General features: G+C 32.5%; 1 protein-coding gene across 2 annotated transcripts in view; it reads left to right on the top strand.

The window, feature by feature from the left end:
* Positions 1 to 443: 443 nt before the first annotated feature.
* The window catches only part of LOC105220130 (putative polypeptide N-acetylgalactosaminyltransferase 9), a 250,015-nt gene continuing 228,501 nt past the window's right edge, over positions 444 to 21,957 (top strand). Inside the window, exons 1-2 of one of the 2 annotated variants that reach the window (XM_054235282.1) lie at positions 444 to 1,182; positions 10,079 to 10,712. The gene's annotated coding sequence lies outside the window, so the exon portion shown is untranslated. The remainder of the gene's footprint in view (positions 1,183 to 10,078; positions 10,713 to 21,957) is intronic. The other variant, XR_008472084.1, reaches the window with a different exon arrangement.

Below are 21,957 nucleotides of genomic sequence, written 5' to 3'. Positions count from 1 at the left end.
CAACATCATCCATCATTTATTTATGCATTTTTCATTTATAATAAAGTTAAATAAATAAACAATACAGTGCCTCACAAACTACTCAAACAAACACTGGGTTCCCCTAACAAAATGTTGCTTCATTGCAATCGAACATGTTTCGCCCCAACCGATGTTTCATGATCCATCCGAACCGCACAATGGCAAACAACATCGGCTAGCATGGGATGTTAACAGCTCCATGACGCCAGCGCAGCTATGGACGTCGACGTCAGTCCCAATGTATCCAAACAGCAAGTGTATCCACCAGCTCTTTGCTTGCCGAATGAGCGCTGTTGTGCTGCCATGCGTTGTTCGCTGTGCTTTTTCATATACATTTTCGTACTGCTGCGCCTGCCTGCTTTTACTCTGCTGCTGCTTTTGCTCTGCCGCTGCCTTTGCTTTTGCTTGGCTGGCTTGGCTTGGCTTTTGCAGTTTGGTTACCTTTGGGGGCGCGCATGCAGTCCAGTCTTCGTTTCGCCGTTATCCGCGTTGGTTCGTTGCTCGAAATACAGCGGAGATTGTTGTGTCGTGTTAGCGCATTGCTACTCGAATTCAGTGAGTGTTTTCATACTTATATACATACACATACAGACATCGTGGCCATTGCTGTTGATGACAGGTGCGCGTATGTAAGCAACAAATAAAATATTGAAAAGGTGAAATATGTATATAAATAAATAATAGTGCTGAAAAGTCAAATAATTCATAAATATTAATTATTTTGGCATATTTTAACGTTTTATAAAGAATTTTATTGTTTTTATTTTTTTTTTAATTTTTCGTGCGCGTCGTGCCTGTGTGTTGAATGCAAAGCGGCGCGACATACAAAATAGTCGGCGGTGTGCCATTCAGTCAGCCAGCGAGCTGTAGTGTTAACAAAAAATCACTCGTTCTTAAGTAATTTGCATAAAAAATTGTGAATTTTATTGTTGATATCGAATTGGCCATTGAAGAGCGTAGCGCGCGTGTTAAGTGTGCGGCGAGTGAGAAACGAAAAGTGAAAAAGAGAAAATAACGAAATTACTTTCATAAAGCGTCGTAAAGCATAGCACAACCGCACGTTCTGCAGCTGACCTGCCGATTGCGTGCGACGCGAATTTGTGGGAGAAAACATGCAAAGCGGCTGGCGGAAAAGCGGTTCAAAACAAAACTCTGAATAAAGTATGTATACAAGTGAGCATGTGAATAAATTTCTATGGCCATATCGAATTTTTCAAAATTACTTAAGTGACAAATAATATGAGAGCTTCATTTGTTGTTTAGGTGGAATGGCGGCTGGAGAGTCTGCTATTTATAGATAAAATTCTTTCAAATGCAATAATAAAGTTTTGTTTAAACCATTGTTTCTATTTCTTCTAAATTAGTAATTAATGTTGAATGTTTAAGTGTTAAGAGGCGGATTTTTGGGTTTTTATTGGACCAAACTCTGTAAATTTGGCAAAATTTTTTACAATAAAAATATTTACCGTTACATGGAAAAACTGAAAAAAATTTAAAAAATTTTAAAACTTGTGTGATTTTTAATTTCCAGCTATGATCTGTTATTAAAAGTGTACAAAATAGTGCAAAACGATTACTTGGTACAATTCCATAATGGATTTCCAATTACGCTGCGGTAAATTAAATTTTCCGTAATTTTTTGCCAAAACTTGTGTAAAAGTATTCATAAACAAACGTCGATAGTCTCTATGGGCCTCTGATTTTGATATCAAAATATTATCAAGAGCTACATCAAGATTTCTAACTTATGAAACTATGTGATCTTCCATCAAAAGTGTCCGTTAATTTAAAAATATGGCTTTTAGAGCTTTCATAGGTTTCTAAAGGACTTATATACAGGTGAACTTCGCTAACTGGAATCACAACAATCCAGTTAGAAAGATTTCCGAGTTATGGAAGGTAATTTGAGGTGAAATTCGACTTATATTCAAGAGTTTGAGTAATGAAGAATTTCTAGTTATAGAAGTCGAGTTATGGAAGTTGAACTGAATTACATTGAAACACTTTCTAAACTAAACGTCCATTATTTGAACATCTAAACTTTTAAACTTCAGTCGCTTGGAATAAGACAGAATAAAGAATTAGACGGAATCCCCTGTGCAATATCAATTAATCGAATTATTCCATTCCAAAAGTACATATCATTCGCCAAAAATTATAATAATATATATAATTATTTTATATAATTATATAAAATCATCGCAATTAATGTACTTAATTTAATGTTAATCCCTCAAACAACTAAACTGTCTAGGTAATCAAAATCAGAAAAAAAAATGTCTCCAAGATTTTCACAAAACAATAATTAACTAATTGAGTGCACAAATAATTTATGTACACAATGTCAAGGAAGCACCCAAGCAGCCAAAAAAAATAAGAAAAATTACCTTAAGTGGCAACAACGCAAACAGCACACCGCTACTTTACTTAATCCAGGTGCGTATGCACTTGTCACATTCGTTGTGGAGAGACTAAGCAAAGAAAAGTGTGGAGAACCGGCAAACAAAAACACACAAAGATAATCCAAATACTATGTGACAATGGAATTGTCGTGGGGTTTCCGTCTTTGGTATGTTTACGGTGTTTGCTTCAGCTGTGGGGTTGCGCGTGGCACATGCAACCGGCGGCAAGTACACACTTCTTCTCTTCGTTCTATGCTGCTTTACGAGTGCCGATTGGGCATATAAAAAGCAGTAGTGTTCTGCCGTTGAATATATTTTATAATTTACTACAGACTAACTAGAGCATAAATTACAGTTTGCATTTACTTAAAATTATTTTCTTTACATTGTTGTTGTAGTTGTACTTTGTTGCACTTTATTATGCTTTGTGTCGTCTGACATTAGTTTGCATTAAGTTTTTTCTCGCATTTCGCTGCTTTTGTACAATTCTATGTAGCTGGGTTTGTTGACTTAGCATTCAAGTGCCTATTTTGCAATTGTTTTAGTGCCTAGAAAGATGAATATATTTAATATTATATTTATAATAAAATTATTTGAAAGAGGGTACTTATATAGCAAATCTTAAAAGAAAGTAGTCGTCAATGTTAGGAAATTGAACTAAATTTTCTTTTAAAAAATACGGATTATTGTCTAATTTATTTTAGTTAAATTCATTGAATTTTAGTTCTATTTAAATTAGTGTGTTCATTATACGTATGCTTTTAAGCTATTTCTTTGATTTTCTTGTTTGATTTAGTTTATAAATCATGATTTTATTTATTATTTCCATTTTATTTCATTTTAAATTTGTTTTATTTACATATTGTTCTACTTTTATTTTTTTCTAATTTAGATTATTATTTTTTGCTTAATTTTATTTTCACATAAATTTGTTAAGTTCTTTTTCGAATTTTTATTTTGTTCTTGTTATTATATTAGAAACAAAAATATCTATATGTGTTATGTTATTTTAGTATTTTTAATATATATTTTATATATGAATTATATATATTTTTTATATGTTTATACATAGGTATTTATTAACTATTAATTTCTTAATTTTTATTAATAAAAATAATATTTGTTTGAAATATTTTATCTGCATTAAATTTGTTTATTATTATATATTTTAATTTAATTTATTGTCTTTTCTTTCGCTGGCAGACTAATAGTTGAAATATTTTATAATATATGCTCTGTTTCGCCGTAACAGTACAATAATGATATTATGTTAGCACCTCTGTTAACACCTTACATGGCGCTTACAACAGCTGCTGCAATATTTATGCCGTCGTATCTGTAATAGCAAGTGTATTTTAGTTCTCATTCGTAGTAAGAATTGGAATGTGTCTCTATTTTGTTTTTGTTGCATCTGGAACAGCGCTGTAAGCGGCGCTTCAGTGACAACAACTGAATGTGTCTGCAGTTATTTTGCGGCCTGTTTGGGTTCTCCGCCCACTCTTCACGCTCTCTTGCACTTTATTTATCCATTAATTTCCTTGTTGTTTTTATTTTTTAGCACGTTCATTGACTTCGCTCGTTTGTATTGGCTTCAACAATGTGCTTTTAATAAAAATATATTTGTTTAACTACGCATTGTAAAAGCACAATTATAAACATTGCTACTGTTGTCATAGTGATATTGTTTTACGCCTGTTTTCATTATCCAGTACTTTGGTATTATTATGCTTACTTCATTTCCGCCTATACAAATCGATAAAGGACATTGGCGTTTGAAACTCGGTCTCTTTTTCTCCCTCTGTAATATTTACATCCTGTGCACATGTCTTTGAAATCTAACAAATATTTCTCTCTTATCTTTCTCTCTATTCTAACAGTTCTCGGAGAATATAGTCTGCAACATTTGCGTATTACGCTTTGGCAACATTGTTGTCTAATGAGCCTTCTTTATATCGCAATAATTTTTAAATTTACACACATATACGTAAACGCGTGTGACTCGATCTTGCTCTGGCTTATCCGCTGCTCAGCTCTGATTGCCTCTGCTCATTTACTGCCCTCATATCTCATCCTTTTCCGCATACTTATGAGCTCCTTGAAGCATGAACCAATTTGGTTGCTGAGGTTGGGCTCCATTTGTTGTTGTGGTCTGGCAGCCACTTATTGCCGTAAACATTTGAAAAAACGTATGTATATGGATGTTAATGTTTTATATGCATATATTTATGCAAATGTTTACAGTGTACCCAGCAGAGCATTTTACTGGCTGTCATCACGGGGTCTGAATATAGATCCCACTGCTATCTATGATGAGTATTGCATTATATTCGATAATGTTAGGTTTTATTAATGTCTCATAATGATACCTGAAAAATATCTGAATCTGCATCTAGAGCAAGAAATCTTAAGAACTTGAAAATTTCTAGAGCAAAAATATCGAAGGAATATTGAAAAAACTCAGAGCAAAATACGAATTTTGATATTTTCGCTCCTCGGAGGCTTGCGATATTTTTGGTAGAAGAAAACTGTCACTGTTAGAATAACATATCATGCTACTGATTCAAAATTTTTTCCTACAGGTAAAAATACCCTCAATACTTTTTCAATAGACTTGTTGAGAGCTCCATACAAATAAGTTCTCGATAATACCTTTGGACAATTTGTAAAGCTTTGTGTAAATACATATATCCTCCACTCAAGCATCATTCGGCAATCAATTGTCTGGAAATATTTGCAATTGTGTTTGGTAATGCGTGAAATTGTCAGCAACACCTGGAATTTGTAGGCTTTGGTGGAATTGTCAAGTTTCATTTAATGACGCGACTAGCACTCATTGTTGATATGATATTCTCATGGGATTTCGTATGAGTGTTAATTTTTATTGAACTCAGAAAGACTAATCGCTTCTGAAGATGATTTGATAAGTAATAAATGTCACATACATTTGTATATCGTTAACTGTTCGAACAACAATTTGAATAATTTCAAGATGTTAGCAAGGGAATATGTACCAAGAAGCTAATTTTACGACAAAAATACTTCATAATTCCAGATAAGGATTGATTATTGAAAGTGAAAATGAAAAATAGTTAAATAAAATATTTGAATACAATAGTATATAAGATATTCCAGTGTTATAACTGTTTGTTATTCTATTCCCGTTTGACTTTTACGCGTTGTTTGTATGATTCGCCACTTTGAATTGAGTTAAATACTAATATCTTTAATCGTGAGCTATATTTTTTTCTACACCATCTCCGTAAGATTTAAAATTTAAATTTGTATTAGCAGTTAGTTTTTCATATGATCTAAAACACTCTAACTTAAAATTCTCTTGGACCTTTTTTTGTGTACTAGAATGTATTTTATTGTTTTGTGTTGATTTAATAGTTGACCAGATTTGCCTATGACTTTCAAATGACATGCTAAGAAAACAGCTGCCTGCCGATAATAACCCAAAATACTACAAATTGCAACTCGGAGAAACAAATCTACTAATTTGCACCTTCTTGCATAAGTACATCACATAAAAATATACCAATTAGCGCTGAACTCAGAAATTGGGTTATTATGTAATGTTATTCTTTTTTGAGGCCTTTGGAAAAATTTTAAAATATACTAGATAAACGCAAATTAAATTAGTACAATAGAGTAAAATGAAGAACAAGATGGGGAGAAAATATTTGGTGATATAAGTGACTGGTTAATGAACAAATATTATGTGACAAAATAGTGAAATACTCATAGTACCTATCTCATTATCATAAAAAAAAACAAATACTTTCCATAAAACAAAATTGCGGGTTTATCGAACACAATCTGGTATAAACCTTATAATAATCAAATAGCAACAAAGCCTTACTTATACTGTTTTAATGAAGAATCGAATAAACAACTGGTATAAATCGCATAAACCGCCATATTCAAAGAGAAATAATGATTATCAAGCTATTATACCGATACGCTTCTGTATGAAATTCAAATGGATAACTTTGTTGTAGATTTATTATTCTTTGATAAGAGAGCAGAGAGCAGACGAAGCAAGTAAAATAACGGCAAATCGAAGATGGCTATGATGATACCAATAAATTAAAACTTATTTAACTGAAATCGGTGAAAATTTCCCACGGCAACACATAGAAGAATTAGATGAACAAAGTTAAATAAATGAAAGAAATATAAAGAAAACTGATAAAGAAATGTACAAAAACTGAAGTTATTTCAAGTTTTATGCGAACGCGTAAATTGATTCCCATAAACATATTGACAAACGATACAGTTTCAGTTTCAATTTGTTGTTGTTAACTCTGTGTTTTTTTTTATGACTACTATTCGTTGTATATGACGAGAAAACAGGAAGTGAACGAGTTTATAACCAAAACTGTGCAGCGAAATTAAATTAATTTATAAATATGTTAGTGGGTTAGTCTTTTAAGAAACCTGCATATAGATTATTAGACAGTGATTAGACGAAATGGATATTTTGTGAGATGAATAACGATTAACTAAACAGGTTTCAGTTCGCGGATGTATTTAAAAAGAGAATGAAATAGTGTTACTATTTTCGGAGTATAGTGATTAAGCACGTGGTTTTTTTTGTGTGAAAACATCTCAATATAACTGCGGAACTAAACAAATAGGAAGATGATTATTGACTATGTTAACTAAAGCAATCATTATTCAATAGCAATAACTAGTTTATTATAAAAAGTATTTTAAACTGGAACTTGTTCAGAGGTGTCAGCAATTTGTTTCGACCTATAATACATATAAAATATCGTGTTGTCATTTCTTATTTATTTTGCGCAGAATTAGAACTGAATAATATAATATATTTCAGTATGTTGTATTTCTGTAAATAACCGTTAATCGGGGAATAAACCTATCATATTATCCTTCAAAATATTTAAATGACTGGATTGTTAAGCCCAAAATTGGACTTATCTTTATGTAATAAAGAACGTGGAGGATGTATTAAGTTTGTTGCTTATCTCCAGACAATTGTTTTATTTTTTTCTGCAGCAAATCTTTTACTTTTCCGTGACTTTGAGTCGCGACGAGACCCATAGAAGTTGCAAAGTAACTGAAAGTACAATATGACTTGCAACACATTCCACACGTAGTGTATATACATATGTACTTCTCGTATATCTTTATTTACAATGATGTTAACTGCAACAATGTGAGGGCATAAACTACAGACAAGTCAATGCAATACTTGTTGGATATCAGCCACCAAAGTGCGGGTTGTGTGTGGAAGAAAATGCAAACACATGGTAGAATAAAAAGAATGAAGATAAGAAAAAAACTGAAGAAAGAACTATGATACATATCATTAAGACTAGCGCCTATAAATAATAAAATATGTAAAGAATAACAACAACAAATATTCTCAAAATATACATATATGTATAAGATAATATTAAAACTCTCAGTGTTGGAACTACATAAGAGCAAACAACTCACAGCTACTAGAGCTTGAAGAAGACAGTAGTAAAAGTTTCCAGCAAAACAATAGACGCTAAAATGTAAAGGCAATTGTGGATGGTAGGCGATAAAGCAGCGCACAAACTCAAAAAAGAAAAAAACTATAAAGATAGCAAGGAAATCACTGGCAGCAAGGGCGAATACAATGGTACAACTAAAAACAACAGTAGTTGTAAAAGTGTTCGCAACAACCAAAATTGCGGACACTTAAGTGTTGTGGGAGTGACGGTCAATGGCGACACTCTAATACTCTGCAGGTTCTTGAACAAGTTGTTGTAAAATTTTCACTTAAATAAAAGCTCCGGTAGTTTTCTTGTCAGTGAAAGCTCCTTTGAAAAAATTTTAAGCTTCAAGGAATAGTTTTTTACTATAAAGTATATTTTCAATATATTTTGATAAATTAGATTGATATGGAGTAAAGTTCAAGTAATTTTAATGAAAGCTTTGGTTTATAATGGAAGGTTTTATACTAAACATAAGTAGTATAATTCATTTTACTAGTAAGTAATTTATGACACCCATTTATAACAAAAATCGGCTCAAACTGCATTAGAACTTATATTAAAAGCTCTTTCTTTTACTTATCAGTAATAGCTAAAGTTCTTCTTAAAGCTTTTTGTGCAAATCAAGCTTTCTCGAAGAAAAAAGCTACGGTGGTTTCACTTTCTCAAGAAGGCTTCCTTGAAAACCCATTATATTAAAAAGCTTAATTATGTCGCTGTTTATATGAGATCAATGTCGTAAGCTCACAATCGAAAATAAATGAATGAATTTCGTGGAGTTTTTAAGCATCTACTTCCTAATCTTCGAAGGCAAATAGTAATGAGTTGAATCATGAGATATTTTACTATTTATTCACTCTCCTTTGTGTCAATTACTATACTTAATTACTGAATATAATGCATTCTGCACATCAAGTTAAAATGAAAAATGAAAGCTCAAAAGCTATCAGTACTACTTTATGTAGCGCTCGAAACATGCTGGTCGTTTATTTACTACACAGCTCTTCCTATGCTGGGTAATAAAGCGCCGAGCCCAGTCGCAAAGTAAGGCGCAGTGAATAAAAAGAAGCAGAAGAATTCGGAAGCAGAATTGAATGTTTGAAGATTTGTAGTCATTCATTACAAGTAACTACAAATAAGCACTTCCGTTGAAGCAGAAATCTGTTTATTTTTATCATTTGCCGCTACTTACTAGCTCTACTTTATTTGTGTGAGTGATTCTTGTTTTTCTTTTATTACTACTTTGTTTTTGTGCTAATGTTTCCTTCCACTTTGCGTTGCTGAATTGATAAGCGTTTTTATGTTCCGAGCATTTGAAGAAATCCGGCTTGTAAATGGTGATTGTTGTGGCGCTTTTCTTTTTGCTTGTTTTCTCTCTGCTAAAGAAAATGCCATAACACTAATGTGAGGTGGAGAAAACATTTAATGATTGCTATACAGATTAAATTATGTATGTTTGAATATTGTATATTAAAAGTTGGAAGACATGTAGACGTGAATAATTGATGCTGTAACTATTATTAAATGTTTGGAATTTAAAATAATTTCGTAAATAGGGGATTAAGATTATGCGATTATAAGAAAACTAAGCAATTTTTATTTTTTGTTAAGATATTTTGTTGCTATGTTTTTAAAAATTAAATTAAAGAAATTATATTTAGATTTTGGAACCCCTTGATGCATACTCAACTCATAGCAATGCGAAGCAGAACTTGGGTTCCAAAAATTTTGCCAGTAGTTATGGTAACTTACGTATTAAACAAGCTGGAAAAAGGCAGTAGTATTAATTGATTGAATGAAATAGGGTTCTACCCTGAGTTAGTTAAAAGTTGGAAATAGTAAGACCAACCAGCAATAAGACAATATAACCTCAATGCAATATATAAACTACAGATAATAAATGGTAATAGGAATTGGATATAATTTTTAGTCTGATAATTTTTTAGCCTCATATTATACAGTCTATGGATCAAACTAGCATTACAAGATCGTTAGTTTTGTGTTTGGTCGATTCAGGGATGTCCATTGTTCCTCAAAGCTATATTTTGACATTATTTTATGAAATTGTGTGAAGAACCGATATTATTTGGATAATTAAAGCTATTGATGGTTCAATGAGCCTAAATGTAGGAACAGATATTAATTTCTACTTTTATTTCTTTTCAGATTAATAATCCGGTATTAATAAATCGGCTATAAACTAAAATATCCAAAAGTGTATTACGCTTATGTGTACTAGTCCAAAACAGCTATAATAAGGCTGTTCACTCCATATAAACCTTTGCGAAAAATTTTCCACAGAAAAGAAAAAGCAAACCTGCAACATCCCAGAAGACTAATAAAAATCGTGATTGTGCAAAAAAAGGATTTGCCACTGAGCAATTGTTGGAAAGGGAAATAGCAAAGTAAAATATGTGCATAATACACACATAGCTGTAACTCAACAAAATCAATGCGAAGCTAGTTGCACGCCACAAAGGAGAAACCTGTCACTCATAGACGCGGTAACCAACGGCGACGCACAACAACAACAGCCTCATTAACATACCGGATTCGGTGCCAAAACTAAGCGGAATATACATAAAATAAAGAATGGCAGAAGAGTTAACAAAGTAAAATTGCAAGAAAAAATTACACAAATAAAAGCAAAAAAAATTGCCGTCATAAGTTTCACTTTCTTTCGACTGATCGACAGTATCGAATTAATTTCGATTTGGTAATACGAAGGTGAACTCTGCAGTCTCACACAGCGCGTATCTACCAAAAATTGTAGCCATACAAAATTAATTTGCGCTTAACGGTAAGTTAGTTGATTGCTATGCTTGTATATTTGTTGTTGTTGTCTTGCTGTTTCGATTTTTAACTGTTATCTCTAGCCATAATTAATTGTTGTCTCCTTTGCGCCGTGCAGTTATTAATTTTTCTACGAATGCAACAACATGGCAACACAGCCGCCATCTTTCAACCACAACATTTGTGATTAAGAAATTAAAAGCAAAACGAATTCGTTGAAAAAATTATAACAAAAACAACAAAAACTCGCTCAACCGCCACGAAAGTAATTTAATGTATTTGATGTGCGCGATAATTTACTGCAATTGGTCATTTTGTATGCTTCTTCTTCTGTTGTTGCCGATGCCTCCCCCCTCATTGTTTTCCTGCTTTCACACACCATATGCTGACTGCGTTTTGATTTGTTATTATCTTATTCGTTGGTGTCTTCTGGTAAACCGGTCAACCATCTGCGCTCTTGCGCACCTTCAACTCAAAGCCGCTTCTTCGTTGGTGCGCTTGGCCGCTCAGTCGTTCATTAAGTGTAACTTATATGCGCACTTTCTGGCTGCGCTTCTGTTGCTTTGGCATGGCTAATCGAAAACTAGATTATTTTAATTGTAATCTGGTGAAAGTTCTCGTCGTTGACCGCGGCAGCACATATGTTGTCTTCGTGTTGCTTAGCGTCCGCTATGAATACTCCGATTTCATTTCATTGTGATTGCTAGCGGGTTAAGCGGGCAATTGGATGGAGAGGGGAGTATATATAAAATAACTACAATAACTGAAGTATCTACATATTCGAGTACAACTGAAACGTGGTTAGGCTTAGAACGGAGTATTCGAAAAACACAATAAGAAGTAGATCAATTACGTCTGATCGATATAATTAAAAAACACCAATATTGCTACTAGTTCAAAGAAATTATCTCCAAAAAGTATTTTTTACAACATTTGAAAAACATATTAAATAAAAACTACGTTTTTAGAATGGATTGAGTTCTAATCGATTTCTCGAGCGATCTTCTAGTTCAAAACACGGTAGATTGGCTTATGCCTTAGATCAAACTAAACTCACTTGGGTGTAAAGCGATTGATTTCGTCACTCTTTTATTTTTATATATACATATACATACGCTCATTTACTTGAATAGTGCCATATCTAAGAAAACACGGCAGGAATTAGTTATATTTTTTTTACGAAATAACGACATATTTTGTGAAAAGGTGAATTTGATTTTCTTTTCAGAAAGAACGACACATTTTGTATTACAACGATATTGGCCAATAAGTAATTAAATTTTTCATATTGCTTTTTTCAGCAAAAACGACACATTTGACGAATGACGGCGAAATTGATTTATATTTTTCACAAATAACAACATAATTCAAAGTGAGTCACATTTATTCCCAAGAAAAACCATTAGTACACTCTATCTGGTCAATTTATGCTCAATATTGTATTTAATATATTACAGGCCACTAGATTTGTCAATAAACTGATGGCACTTTTCTATTTTTGCTAAATAAATTTAAAACTTTAAAACACTCTCCAGAAAAGTCGATTTTTTGAGTTGTGACACTATTCAAGTAAATGAGCGATATACTGTTATTTTTTTTTCATTCTAAACTAATTTCTTATAAAATTGATTGTATCTCCCAAATCACTTGTGTTATTGAGGTCATAGAAAGAATTCAAAATGAATTCTTCAAAAATCTGGTACTTGTCACTTCGTTCCGCTTTCTAGCGCTAGTGGGATTTTCTTTGTTTTTGAGCAATTGAAAACAATCTTAATTTTATTAAACAAATTTGAATTGAAGAGCTCATAGTTTTGGTCATTTGTGAATTGCCGTGGGGAAAATATTTGATTTATAAATACGTCAGTTGGGTGTGTTTATATTGTTTGGTATGTAAAAATGTACATATACAAGACAGATAATTTTATAGCCCAAGTGAAGGCCTGTATAAGTATGTGCCCTTTGCGAAATTTAATTGTCATTGAAAACGTTTTTCACAGCGGCACCTGCCAGTGGCAGTAAAAACACTCACATTCATATATACAAAGGCACATAGACACCAATGACTGACTATTTGTTTCACTGTGAATCAGAGTCAATGATCTCTTGTTTGCATATACATATGTAAGTAAGTATTTATTTGTTCGGTCATAAACACAACTATATACATATGTATATTTATTTGTATACAAAAGTGTAATAAAAATCAAACAAATTCGACTAAATAAATATTGGATATAAAAAAGATCCAAAATCATCAAAAAAAATAATAAGAAAATAAATATTTGCCGGTAATTTGAATTCAGGAATTCATTGATGCCACATTATGTACACACTTGCCTACATATCAACAGATATGGTCATCTGCTTTACCTCTTCAAACAATCATATGAATATGTACAATATGTATGTAAGTATTTGCTCATGTGTAAATTAGTTATCAGTATGCAATTGGCGTAAATAAATAATCAATTTTTATTTATTGTTGTTTTTAAGTTTGTTTAAGTTTGTGCGCTGCTGATTCAACCCAGAAGCGAGTGCGGCCAAAATGTGCGTGTAATAAGAATTTGTTGTTAGCTGATTTTCGTCAATAGTTGTTGTTGTTGTGTGATATTATTGGCAATTGGTAAATTGGCTATGCAAAGCACGCTCAATAAGTGAGAGAGCATTGGCTTTGCTCTGAGGCTGCAGTTCGTTTGTTTTGTTAATATAGTTAAAAACTCTGTCCACTGTGGTTTAGGGGACATTTTTGACACCAATTATAATTTTAACCCTGTTGTTGTAGTGATATTTATTTTACATGCTTTTAGAAGAACTAATAAAAAAGTTTTTAATTCAAATTAAAATCACTGAATTAATATTTAAATAAGTGTCCAGAAAGAGAGGTTTATTTCTAACATTATTTTAAGTACAATATATATTGATATATGATAACCCGATGTCCTCAGCAGCTGAACGGTTAAACGTCATTTGAAAGTCATTGGAAAGAATTTAACCTTTCTCATATCCTATATGTTTGTGTAGAAAAAGCAAAAACAAGTCCAAAAACACATGTTACCTTCATGCTTATTTATATAACTTTCCTACGTCTTTCCACTTTAAGAGTTAATATGTTTTTATTGCATAATTTCTTCGGAATTTTACGAGCGTGAAGCGTGTGCTCTGCGTGTGCTCTTGCTTGCAGCATGCCACCACAAGCGTCGAGCTTTTTACGCTCGTAAAATAATAAAATAAAATAAAAGTAATGAAAAACTGTAAAGGTTGAAATTAAAAAAATATTTCTACGAATTAAGAGGTATCTATGAAATAAAGAACTGCTTTCGAAAATGTTGTTTAAAAATAACTCTAATGAAAACCACTTTAATAAAAAAAACAATTTTCCTTAATATAAATAAATTTCCTAATATATTGCAGTACGCCTATTTGTAGGCAACGAATTTATTTTAAGGAAATATAGTGTACATACATATCTTTGGAAGAAGCTTACTATGTATGATCTGTATTAACAGATCTCTACTAAAATATGTTTTTTCATAAATAAATTTAAACAGCGGATTTCGGGAACTTACTCGTTCATATATGATGCATACTAAGATTTAGCTTTGCCTACATTTAGTATGATATAAAAATTATAAGTGTTTTTGCTAAGCGCATATTTTATCCTTTTATTACTATACGAGTACTTTTTTAATTCAAATAAGTAACTTCAAGAATGAAAAGCGTGCAGAATTCCAAAAATATTTTAAACTAGCAGACCACTCCGGCTTCGCACGGGCTTAATCAAACAATTCAAAAGTTATAAGTTTTTACGCATTTATACATACTCTCATATGTATATATATATATATATTTATATAACTTTTCTATATATATATACATATGTTTGAACTTTGCAGTTTCATTCGTGGGTTAAAAAAAATTCGAACATCAAATTATATTTTATTTGCAATGAGCTAAAATTTGATTATGACCTCTAGGCTTTGATGACGATTGTCTTTCCCTCTGAATTTGAATTTGGTTGGGAACGCACAGAGTTCGACTCCCTATTGTGAACTTGTATATTTATAATAAATTGTTCTTCAAGCCCCTGCATACGCAAGCAGCTGCGAACACTCGTTACTCGACTCTCTGGTACGCGATTGCGAAACGAAGAGAATGACTTGCAAGACGATTTTAAATTTCAGGTTAAGATTCTCCATCACGGAGTCTTTTTGTTGCCCTCACATAGGAACTATTTCAAGAAAGTTGAGTTTCTAGCAATAAATATAGCCTATGTTACTCGGGATGAATGTAGCTTTCCAATGGTGAAAGAATTTTTGAAGTCGAACAGGAGTTTTTGAGTTTATTCATTACAAACATAGATACAAATCATTCCTCTTTATTACTATAAAATATATACAAAATGTATAAAAGAAATATTAATATATATATATATACATATATAATATCATCATAAAATATATAATAACTGTATATAAAATATCATCATATCCAGCTAAGAGCAAATATCTTCCATGTTTACATCATAATCTGGCTCCGATAGACTGTTACCATCATCAAAATCTAGCCCATCTTCACTTTCCCAGAGCACTTGTCACATTTCATCTTTTTTGAAAGTCCTCGCAGAGGGTACAACAGGAAGGATAACAACAGGAATATAAAATATAAATTCTAGCATTTTCAAATTCATACTATATTGGATAAAGATTAATATTATTATGTTAATACGACTCTAACAAATAATTTCGACCAAATTAATTATCACAAAAACTTTTTTAGATTTTTTTTAGATAATTGAAAGAGAAATAATTCTTTCATACATAACTTTTGTGTATCTTGAACCGCTTTCGCAGCGCAACAAACGGAAGCCCTCAAAGATAAATAACTTCCCCCGTTTTTTACACATTTACCACTGTTTCGCTCCTATTGGTCGCAGTTTGATGCTATATAGCCTATAGCCTTCCTCGATAAATGGACTATCCAACACAAAAAGAACTATTCAATTCGAACCAGTAGTTTCGGAGATTAGCGCGTTCAAACAAATAAACAAACAAACTTTCCAGCTTTATAATATTAGTATAGATATAAGAATTGTATGCCAGTTAGAAACTATTGTAGAAACCCTCTTTTTTATTCAGCTGACATATTTTTTAAAAAGTGGTATGAATTAATGCATGCTTTCACGTGGATATATAACTTCAATTGATCTTGAAATACGTGGCTGATTAAATATGTTCATAGCTTAACCCTGCACTCTTGTAAATTACATAATTTTCTATTTAATTTGTATTATGTGTATTCTGATAGAATAAAAGTACCGAAAAAAGTCAACTTGTTCAAATATTTTATACAAATTATACAGTGAAATATGAAATTTACGAAAGCTCAAGGTTAAGGGTAATGACACTTTACGGAAAGGGCGAACACGTTTTCTTTATTCTTGAATAGAGCAAATAAAAGCATGTGTTCAGCTGTTTTCATTTCAATAACATTTGAAAGCAAACTGAAAAGTTATGTGATATCTACTCTTTTAGAGTCGAAATACTTTGGCTGAAAATTATCGAAATATTATTCTGCTTTTATGTATTTGTATCTAGACGACAACGAAACATATTTATTCAAGTGTTGAACAATTTAATGTGTTTGTTAACATTTTGCACTTCAAATATAATATTCTGAATAAAAATAAATGCGGTAATTTAGTGACTGATGCCGAAATAAATGTGCACAAAACTTTCCATAGCGGGAATTAAACTTCCTTGTTATCCAAAATTCAACCAACAATGCGGAAGAAAATTTTGCAATCGAACTGAAAGGAAATTAAAAACTATGCATAACCTTCAAAATGCAATATATTTCAGCCCTAGGCTTATCAAACGTCATAACTTTAGCTAAACTTTTTCAAACTCTTCTTACTCTTTCACAGCTTTCCACACAACTATCTGCCTGCGTAATTTCCTCGACGCTTTGGCATTTGCCCGTAAACTTATAGGATTCTTTCTGCAAGCTGTCACTTTGAATCTTCGCTACATTGAAACTTTTTTGTTTCTGAGTTTTCGTTTCTTTTTTCCTCTTTTTCTTGTAAGCTGCCATTTCCATATTGTATTTCTATGCCTAAGAAAGAGCAGAAACAAGTTTGCATATGCTTTGAAATGTTTTGCAGGCAATATTTTCTTGTTGTTGGAATTGTTTTTAAGTTTTTGTTAAGGTGAGCGCAAAACCTTCTGCTTTCATATGCAGCCAGCCCTTTTGGCGCTTGCAGACTACAAACAAATTCGGTCTTCAGCGTCAACGCCATCGAGTTCATTGAATTCTTGGAGCTACTGTTGATGTTGTTGATGCTGTTGTTTTATTTCTGCTTCTTCCTCGTTCTGCTTGCATCTACGCGTTGTTATTGTTGGCCAGTCACCACACTCATAAATAATTCTCCAAAACAGGTTCGTTGTTTTGGCAGCCACTGTCATTGCCAAGGCGCTTATGTATATGTGTGTGTACACTTGTTGCACCGTTTGCTTTGTACCTCGTCGTACTGTTAGGTCTACACTGTCTCAATAAGGTGCATGTAGTCATCAAATGCAACATTTTCCATGCAACAACAACAACTGTGGCGTGAAGCGCACCGTATGCTGCCGTCCTTGTATGTAAGTGTGATTGCGTATGCATGCCCTTATGAGTAGGTTATTTCTCATTTTAGCTTATTTATTTGTTTGTGCTTTTTCTTAATTGCATCATTGGTTGCGGCATATTCTCTTCCTGGTTGTAATGACACAGCTCAACAGCCGTATGAGGACTGTGGAGTCTATATTTAGGAGTTAAGCAGTAAAATTATTGCGAATATGTAAATGTATCGTCATAGGGTAGTCCATGAAGTGGTTAAGCTTTTCATGAAATATTTACTTGGACTGAAGGCACTTGGATGAATGGTCCTGACCCTCATGAAATAAATCGGTACAGCTACACCGATTGGTCTGTATATTATTCGAAAAAACTAGGCAAAGTTTTAACGCTCGCGTCGCACCTACTTTACACAGAGCTTTCGCATACCCAAATTTTCAAGGACGATATGTCCAACTCATTTTTTGATAAAGTGCTATCTCGATTAGTCCCAAACTCATTTTGTCGATTTTATTGATATTTTCATCCACAAAAGTCTCTTTTGGGTAAATACCAATGATTTCATTGTTCTCAGTAGGTCTCACGAATGGTTGCATCGACTGTAAATAAAAATCAGATGACAACCTTTTTTTTTGCGTTGGAATAACTAAAAAATTTTCAAATACTTAATATTTCATTCTTACGTTGTATTGAAAATATTAATATTATTTTATTAAAAAACAAAAATTTAATTAAGTGGCAGCTCTAAAAAAAGTGTTTTTAAAATGTTGCTTAAAATGCTGTTTTAGCAATTTTTAGCTAGTTATTTCACATTTCGACTAAAAATCAGGATTGCTTTCTCCGTTTTCCAATACATGTGTCTAGGGTCAAGCACTAGTCGATTAAAACTATTTTTTTTATATCGGCCTTGGACATTTGTGTCAACATTAACCCAACAAAATATTTGTAGAGATCTATTTGCATCCCACACTTATTCTCAACTGAAAATGTCACTTTTTGAGCCGAATTCTCGACATTTGCGGGAAATTTTGATTTTCTTTTTTAATTCCAAGAAAAGTGCAGCTGAGGCTAATCGACATTTGTAACCGTTTTTATATAAAAAAATAAATTTACAAAAAAACGCAAAGTTGTAGACCTAATACAAAAAATAGTCTCAATGTTTTATTAAATATTAAGGTTTAAACGCTGCCCTCTTTTCGCGGCACACCACTAAACATTCTTGTTAATTCCAATATTTTTGCACAGTTTAGTTGCCAGTAACCTTAGCTCCCTATCCATTTTTTTCTTCAGAATACCATACCATAATCAATTGTTTTTACTCAGCAACTGTACCTATATTTAGTTTTTTATATCCCTTAACACGAATAGATATTAGTTTTTGCATAATATATTTTATATATTCACACCACATACATACATATATTCTTACATACAGACCTATAGACATGCATATTAATATATATACCGAAGGTAAATGTCTGCGCACTTATCACCGCAAAGAATGCGGCAGTGGTCACATAAATGTTCGCAGCGACTGTTAACTATTGAATAAACACTATATCATAATATATCTACATCATTCCAAACACTTCAAGCAATTCTAGCATTAACAAACGTTTGTTACCTCTGCTGACGCTGCAGCTACCACTGTTGTTGTTGTTGTCATAGCTGCTAATGTTAGTTAAGAAACAGCATAGTGACTTCAGGAGCTTCCTTGCGGTTGCTGTTTTATATGCAACTAAGCTCATATATTGAATATCTCTCGGCACATTTATGCATTCCCTGGCTCCTAAGAAGACTCTCTGCGCAATCTAATCATCATATACATATATATAGTTGTTGTTATTGTATGTCTTTTTATCTTCTAGTGCTTCTATTGTTAATGCTAACGCCGTCGCTGCGACCACAAGTCGTTAGAGTGTGGTTTATAGAGCTGCATCCATCGGATACTTCTAAGCTACTTCGTCATCTTCGTGGTTAGCTGCTTGCAGCTCGAATTGCTGGGTTGCATCTTTTGTTCTACGCTATTCTTGACGTTTTTTTTTCTATCTTCCTCGTCTTCTTTTTTCCGTGTGCTCAGGTTAAAAGCGATAAATCCAAGTTGTTCGGAGCTTATTGGTGTTTTGTTGCGATCTGCTGTCTTTAGTCTGGCTTTAGTATGTGTATGTGTGCCTCAACTGCAGCAAACGTGTTCGCTTGCATAACGAATTTTTCACGTTCTCTTGGGTGCTGTAGATGCACAAGCAGCGCTGCCGTGTCAGTTTACTGTGATTGTGTTTTTATATAATTTTATATAATAAAATTGTTTTTATCTAATTATTTCTTAGCTATATATGTACATGCAAAGCTGCTGAGGCTTTGAATAGAGTGGTGACAATCTCTTCTAATATCTACTTAGTGCTAAATAGCTTTCATTTCTAATGTAATCTCATGAGAATTATAAGAATTATCCTTCTTCTATAGACATATTTGTCCAATCAGTGAAGTTCATATGAATAAGTCTCATTCAGATTATTAAAATATAGTTTTCATAAATTGAATTCAAACTTGAAGGTAATTTTTAACTTGTAACGCCTTTTAAAAATCAAAACGACCACTCTACTATTAGTGAAAGTAGTAAAAATATAAATACTAAATCAACCACATTCTAAATCACCTAAAGTGGAAAATAAAGCAACTTTTCAACACCCATTACATTTTTTCCACCAAAGCTTACCCACACAGACATATACTCCTGCCAATGGTATGCTTAATAGCCAACTTAATCCACTGAACGGTCATTAGCTACTATATTCTTTGTAAGAACAACTACTGTTGCACTGTGTGCCCCACACTCAGTGGCTTACAATTAAGTTTACGCGTTGCATTGTTGGATACTTTGTGGCATTCGCACAAATGAGTTAATGACGGGTGCTAATGGCAATGGCTGGAAGGCGCCGAGCGCCATGAAATAAATGCTTTGTGAGTGAGGTACCGCTACTTACTTTTAAAAGGATAATGGCGTTATAGACTGGTTGATCGAAGGTGTGCTGTGTATGATGAAATGCGCAGCAGGGTGCGGTTTATTTGGCAGGCGCTAAAGAAGAAGATTTTGCACTTTATTAGAGGGAACTTCAGTTTTGGTAATTATATAGAATTTCATTTTAAATACCGATTGGATTTTTCATTAATCAGAGCCACTTTTTCTACTTCTCATTTTTATAGTCATTATACCCTCTTACGCTTTTATAGTCGTGTTCACCAAAGTCATCAGTCGATTCATCTTGTCAATAATTTCAATCTTGAAGTTAAGTTCTATATAGATCTATTTTCATTGTACCACCAGACGTCATGTTCCTCAGGTCTTGTTTGTTTGGGGGTTTCGTTTAAAATAACTAATTTATCTGATATATTAGATTGTTCGCAAATATTCATGACTGTTATTCTTTGACTGTTATTGGTCTTTATAACCAGAAGTTTTTCGAAAATGTATTTATTTCAGACAAAATACATAATGGTCTGCATTAAATTATATTAATCTAACCCTTTTCATAAAACATGGTTTTTTTCTGAATGAGTTGTTGCAACACCTTTAGTAGAATTCGTACCACATTGTAGTCGATATATGTACATCTCTATTCGGGGTCAAGGCCAGCTGTCGATCTTCCTCATTTCCATTCGTAGAAAATGATTTAATTTTATTTTAACTCCGCTTATTCTATAAATTATTTTTAATTCGTTAATTATATAGCTTGTGGTTTAAATTTAGCCCGTTTACCGCACACGAAAAGTACATAGGTGTTACGAAGCTTTAACGGCGGCGTTGCTTCTTCAATTTATTACCTTAGTAATTGTTTTTGTTGCTGTTTTTTAATTCACGCCATTCCTTTTTGGAGGTGAACGCGCACATAAAAATGTTAGACTAACCAGTAATCATTTGACTTTTGACTTGTTTTTGGTTTTAGTTTCAGATTTTGATTTGTAATCTACATTTTTAGATTTATGGGTTGGGTTTTGAAAAATTAAAAATTGTCTGCTTCGCCTTTTGTTTGCTTACTTCATGTGTGGGAATATTTCTGATTGATTTTGTTTTTTTTTATGAAGATACCAGCGTTTGTAGTTTTAATATATATGTATAGATGCTCTTGGGAACACGAAGTGTATATGGACAGATTGGAAAAATGGTCTACTTCTGGTATTTACAGATCTATGAAACCGGTGATTTGCATTCCTTAAGGTTTTTCGTGATAAGAAATCAAAGTGATCTCTCGGTTTACGAGCAGACTAGTGATAAATGGATCTAATGAGCTGTTGAGCTATGGTTTGACCTGTACTTTAACCATCTATAGCTCAAAACTACGAAAAATGTGGATTTAACATCTACAAAGTTTGCTTTTGAAGAATGCTATTCATATATTGATCAGTGCTCAAAGTATTTTTTGTTGTAAGTACTCTGCATTTGCATTTATTTTAAAATAAAATTTTGTTTCTAAAGAAGCAGCTAAAATAATTAGCAAAAACCAAAAATGGTATATAAAAATATTAAAAGTGTAAAAATATATAAAAAATAATGATAATTAAAAATACTTTATTTCATACAAAACATATTAATGAGCCTAATATTTTATTATGCATATTTTTCGTAACGTCTTGGTTGGCTG

This window comes from Zeugodacus cucurbitae, chromosome 6 (assembly GCF_028554725.1).
Source record: "Zeugodacus cucurbitae isolate PBARC_wt_2022May chromosome 6, idZeuCucr1.2, whole genome shotgun sequence".
Classification (NCBI taxonomy): domain Eukaryota; kingdom Metazoa; phylum Arthropoda; class Insecta; order Diptera; family Tephritidae; genus Zeugodacus; species Zeugodacus cucurbitae.
The sequence above is the reverse complement of the archived record's forward strand: the minus strand, read 5'-3'. Positions and strand labels throughout refer to the sequence as shown.